Raw genomic sequence first — 5,680 nt, 5'->3', positions numbered from 1 at the left:
ATAGTTTGTTGTTAGTATACAGAAATGCAACTGATTTTGTATGTTGATTTTATATCATGAAATTTTACTAAATTTGTTTATTCTGACAGTTTTGGGGTATAGTCTTTAGGACTTTCTATATAAAAGATCCTGTCATCTGCAAAGAGAGATCATTTTACTTCTTTTATTCTGATTTGGATTTTTTTTAAATTCCAGTGTAGTTAGCATTTGATTTGGATAATTTAAAAAATTTTTCTTCCCTGATTATTCTGTCCAGGACTTCCAGTACTGTTTAATGGAAGTGATGAAAGTATGCATCCTTGTCTTGTTCCTAATCTTAGAAAAAGAGCTGTCAGTCTTTCATCATTAATATGGTGTAACCTGTGAGCTTGTTATATATGGCTTTTATTATGTTAGTGTAAATTCCTTCTATATCCAATTCATTGAGAGTTTTTATCCTGAAAGTTTGTTGAGTTTTGTCAATTTTTTTTTCTGCATCTAGTGAGGGAAATATTTCCTGATACCAATGTGCTGGAAAATATATTAGCTCTAGTACTTGATTATCATTATCATTATTATTATTATTATTGTTATTTTATTGAAGTATAGCTGACATACAATGTTACATTAGTTTCAGGGTATGAGTGCTAGTATTTAACTAGATTCCAAAGATTATAAGGAAGACTTCCACTGAGTCTGAGCTGTAGAAAAATAAAGATATGTTAAGGGCTTTCTGAGAGTAAATCAATTTTAATGTAGACCGGGGGGGTGAGGCGCAATAGAAATTTTTTAAGAAAGTGACAATTGCCAGAAATGACAGAAATTTTCATTGAAGCAATTTTTGGTAAATATATTTACAATTGGGCAATGAGTACAGGTAATATTTATAGACACATTTGATTCCTAATAATGTGCCCACTAGTATTATAAAATATACACATATGTGTTATGACTAAATAGTTCAAGAATGTAGAAAAATCTGAAGTTGTACCTTTGGTAGATAACATTCAGTTCATAAAAGAGTTAATATCATTAAAAGTAATTTAAGTCATGAAGCATTTTCAGTATGTACCCTTTTGAAAGAAATCATAGATTTGGGAGAACAAGTAGTCAAGTGATAAAGCAAATGCAGAGAAAGCCCAGAAAATACAGCTATTCTCTCTGGACTCCTCTTTTAAAGAGAACTATTTCTCTGAAAAGTTAATTGGCAAATAAGTTACTAGCCTGTCAGCAACTCTTTAACACCAGCCATAGCAACTTCTTACTAGACATGTCTCTGAGACAAGGGAAACAAAAGCTAAAATGAACTATTGGGACTTCATCAAGATAAAAAGCTTCTGCACAGCAAAGGAAACAACAAAACTAAAAGGCAACCTTCATAATGAGAGAAGATATTTGCAAATGATATATCTGATAAAGGGTTAGTATCTAAAATCTCTAAAGAAATTATCAAACTCAACACCTGAAAAACAAATAATCCAGTTAAGAAATGGGCAGAAGACATGAATAGACATTTTTTCCAAAGAAGACATACAGATGGTTAACAGACATGTGAAAAGATTCTCAACATCCCTTATCATCAGGAAAATACAAATCAAACCACAATGAGATACCACCTTACACCTGTCAGAATGGCTAAAATTAACAACACAGGAAATAACAGATGTTGGTCAGGATATGGAGGAAGGTTCGGAACCCTCTTATACTATTGGTGGGAATCCAACTGGTGCAGTTGGATAGGGTAAACAGTACAGAGGGTCCTCAAAAAGTTAAAAATGGAACTAACCTATGACCCAGCAATTGCATACCACTAGGTGTTTCCCCAAAAGATACAAAAATACTGATTCAAAGGGACACATGCACCCTGATGTTTATAGCAGCATTATCAACAATAATCAAATTATGGAAAGAGCCCAAATGTCCCATCGACAGATGAATGGATAAAGAAGATAGGTATATATACACAATGGAATATTACTCAGCCATAAAAAGAATGAAATCTTGCCATTTGCAACCAAATGCTTGGAGCTGGAGGATATTATGCTAGGTAAAATAAATCAGTCAGAGGAACACAAATACCATATGATTTCACTCATATGTGGAATTTAAGAAACAAAACAGATGAACATAGTGGGGAGAAAGAGAAAGGCAAACCATAAAACAGACTCTTAACTATAGAGAATAAACTGAGGGTTGTTGGAGGGGAGATGGGTAGAGGGACGGGTTAAAAGTTATGGATATTAAAGAGGGCACTTGTGATTAGCACTGGGTGTTATATGTAAGTGATAAATCGCTAAATTCTACTCCTGAAACTAATATTAGACTATATGTTACTAACTGGAATTTAAATAAAACCTTGAAACAAACAAAAAATGTTACTAGCCTGTCAAGTTGCCTAAAGTGCTATCACATGCACTTCAAGGTTCCCATCCCACCAGGAGGAGGATTGTGGTCCAGATGGTACAGCACCAAGAAACAGGTTATATGTCTTATTGCCCAAGAGGCAGTTTTACAGGAGGCTGGGGGTTCTTGATCAAATTTATTTAAATGGTGGAATACGTAGAGGCGAACAACTCAGGAAAAGATATTCATTGATCTTGTAATCGAATTTCCACAGACCCAAACCAATAGTTCCTGGCTTTGGTGGGTAGTTCAAATTTGTAATAAAAATTGTTAAGATGTGGTATTTTAGGCTTCAGATTTTGAATGCTTGCCCTGTTTCCCAGCTTACCTCCCTTTACACCTTCTCCCACCCTCACAGGTCAGCAACAAATTCTCTGCCAGAAAATCACAGGCAGAGTAGAACTGATGTGACCACCTCCAAGGAGCAGCAATGAAGCAGGCAGTCTCGTCCCAGTCTTCCTATCTTCCTGACCCTCCCCTCAGTGTTTAACAGTTAGATGTAGAGCTAGGTACTGGCTCTAGGACATTAAGCAATACTCGCCCTACCCTTGCAGGCCATACATCTAACAGGAGATTGTGTTCTATTTAGTTCTCCTACCCAATTATCTTGGGAGCTGTTTCTTCTAAGTCTAGGTTTTTCTCTTCTGTAAAATCACAGGGTTTCTCTGGGGACCTCTAAGTCTATTAAAAATGGGAAACCACTTAAAGCCCCTGAATTCAAGTTGAATGAAACTGACAGAGCCCAGACCCAAGAATACAGGGTTGAGTGGTGACAGGTACTCTCCATTCCTGGAGCTCCCCCTCTGCCTGGAGAGCGCATTGGGGGTCTGATGATCCCCTGGCCCCCGGTGGTTTGCAGCCTGGGCACATGTACACACACGGAGTTTTTGGTTCGTCCTTTAGGTAGGCTGCTCGAAATGTCCACTGCTCTTTATTCTTTCATTTCACTGAAGGAGCAGTTGGTGGGCCCCAGGCCTCACATCATGTAGTCAGTGCTGTTGGTGTCACACTTGCCACGGTGACATTCAGTGGCTACTGGGTACATATACAGAGAGCCTGTGTGGTGAACACAGCTAGGCACCCTAACCAAGTCATGCATCAGCTCCTTGAAGGTACATGTGTTCTGGATGTTGGGACTGCCTGAGTCCTGGTACACCAGATTCCGAGGAGTTTAGGAAGGGGACAGTTAGGTTATAATATTCTGGAAGTTTCTTTTTGGCTTAGTCAAAATGAGACAGGGATTTAATACTGCTTGCTCTACTATTTGTTCTCTGAAGACCAGCTTCTAGGATCTTTAAGCACAGGAAATGTGACCTCATAAAGAAGTTTATGTTACACTACTTTTCTGAACTGCGGAAGTGTTATAGAAAATATGACTGCCTCCTTTCTCCCCACCATGTAATACCCACATGTTTAATATTTGTATAGCTCTCTAAAAACTTTGAATTTATATGGCATAAAAGCATGTAGAGATAAAGGAATAAAGAAGATATGACCTTTGGAATATAAAGGTTTTTTGTACTTAATAATCTGAAGCTATGTTAATGGCAGATAAAAACATATAACATTTGGGTTTAATTGCTCAGAAAAATATTTCCAAGTACTCTTTTCTATGTATATTTAAAAGAGGAGTAAGAGTCATAAGCTGAATTATTGATACTTTGCCTAAGATGTGAGGGGATTCTCATATTGGATTCTGGACAATCTATTGCTTTTTTAAGTTCTTCCTTGCCACTGCCTTAAATTCTTATATTCGCAGGGTTCTTAGTCCAAAAGTATATGACACAGTTTCAATATCAGTATATTTAATTCAAGCCAAATATATTTCACTCTTCTAGTTGCCCAATGAGAAAATAATTGGCTTTAAGGGAGAAAAGGGGCTACTGGTTAATTCCTTTCCCTGGCTGGCCACCAGGTCTATATCCCACCTAAGTGCAGTGAGTTAAGTTTCATTGATCAAATTCATTTAATATCAAATAAAGTATATTCATTAAAATGCAGCCACCTTCAATTTCAGTTTATTGAACTCCTGCACAGTCAGATGCAACAGAAAAATGGCAAAGAAGAAATGCTTTCCCTGATAACTGGCCTATTGTGAAGAAGCTGTGAGAATGTAGACAAATGGTTTAATGCCTCTATGCCTTGATTTTTCTCAACAGCATAAAGGAGGGAGCAGGTCTGCTGATTCCTTTTGTTTCTAGTCTACAGGGATTGATTGTTCTCAGGATGCTTGCTGGCATTTATATGAAAGGTAGACCAATAAAGTGAATTTTTTAATTGGCTGCTTTTTTTTTTTTTTTTTTTTTAAAGATTTTATTTATTTATTTGACAGAGAGAGATAGCGAGAGAAGGAACACAAGCAGGGGGAGAGGGAGAGGGAGAAGCAGGCTTCCCGCTGAGCAGGGAGCCTGATGCGGGGCTCGATCCCAGGACCCTGGGATCATGACCTAAGCCGAAGGCAGACGCTTAACGACTGAGCCACCCAGGTGCCCCGCTGCTTGTGTTTTTATTTGGCTTTAAAGACATTTTAGTACTACCCCTGTTACAGAGGTATGCCTTTTATTATTGCAATTGGCTTTTTGAGAATATTGATAATGTTCTATGATTAAATATAGATATGTATTCATGCCCATGTTTATCTCTCAATAGGTAAATCTAGCAGAAAAATACTTTCTTAAAGTGTAGAATTAATACACTACTGAAGCATTCATTTACATCAATCTAAGCTGTCCCAAACTTACCCAAATTAAATCTAAACCCAGACATTGAAATGATATCATGGTAATTAACCTTAATCACAATACAGACAAGTTGGCTAAGAGAGTCATGGAGAGACAAAATATTGATAAATTGAGAATTAATGAAGCCTGCCTTCTATAGACCCTCAGTACCCTCACTTCCAGCAAAGCAGAGTTCCTACCTGGGTGTAGCAATAGCCCAGACACCAAGTGGCATTGATGCTTATGCAGAAGAGGCATTCCTTTCTCCACTGTGATGATGATGTTGGTCAGCTCACAACTCTTGCAGCAAATTGCTTTCCAGTAACAGAAGAGAAAACAAAACTGGACTGACTTCATCCTGGACTAGGAAGCAAACGATTAGAAACTCAGAGTGTTTTAACTGTCATGGACTTTGACCCAGCCAGACTGAACTGAAATAAACCTGCTCCCCAAACTCCACGCTCACATTCAGGTTTAGCAAGCATGTTTTAACAAAAGAGAAACATATTACAGTTGAGAACTCCTCATTTAATTCTTTAAGTGGAGGTGTATTTTTTTAGGGACTAAAACGCCACAGG

The 5,680-nt window shown here is 37.6% G+C and overlaps 1 pseudogene; it reads right to left on the bottom strand.

Annotated features, from left to right (window-relative positions):
• Nucleotides 1-3,313: 3,313 nt before the first annotated feature.
• LOC116638744 lies at nt 3,314-5,459 on the bottom strand (annotated as a pseudogene).
• Between the last annotated feature and the right edge of the window lie 221 nt (nt 5,460-5,680).

Source organism: Phoca vitulina, unplaced genomic scaffold (assembly GCF_004348235.1).
Source record: "Phoca vitulina isolate PV1807 unplaced genomic scaffold, GSC_HSeal_1.0 scaffold16, whole genome shotgun sequence".
NCBI lineage: Eukaryota > Metazoa > Chordata > Mammalia > Carnivora > Phocidae > Phoca > Phoca vitulina.
The sequence above is the reverse complement of the archived record's forward strand: the minus strand, read 5'-3'. Positions and strand labels throughout refer to the sequence as shown.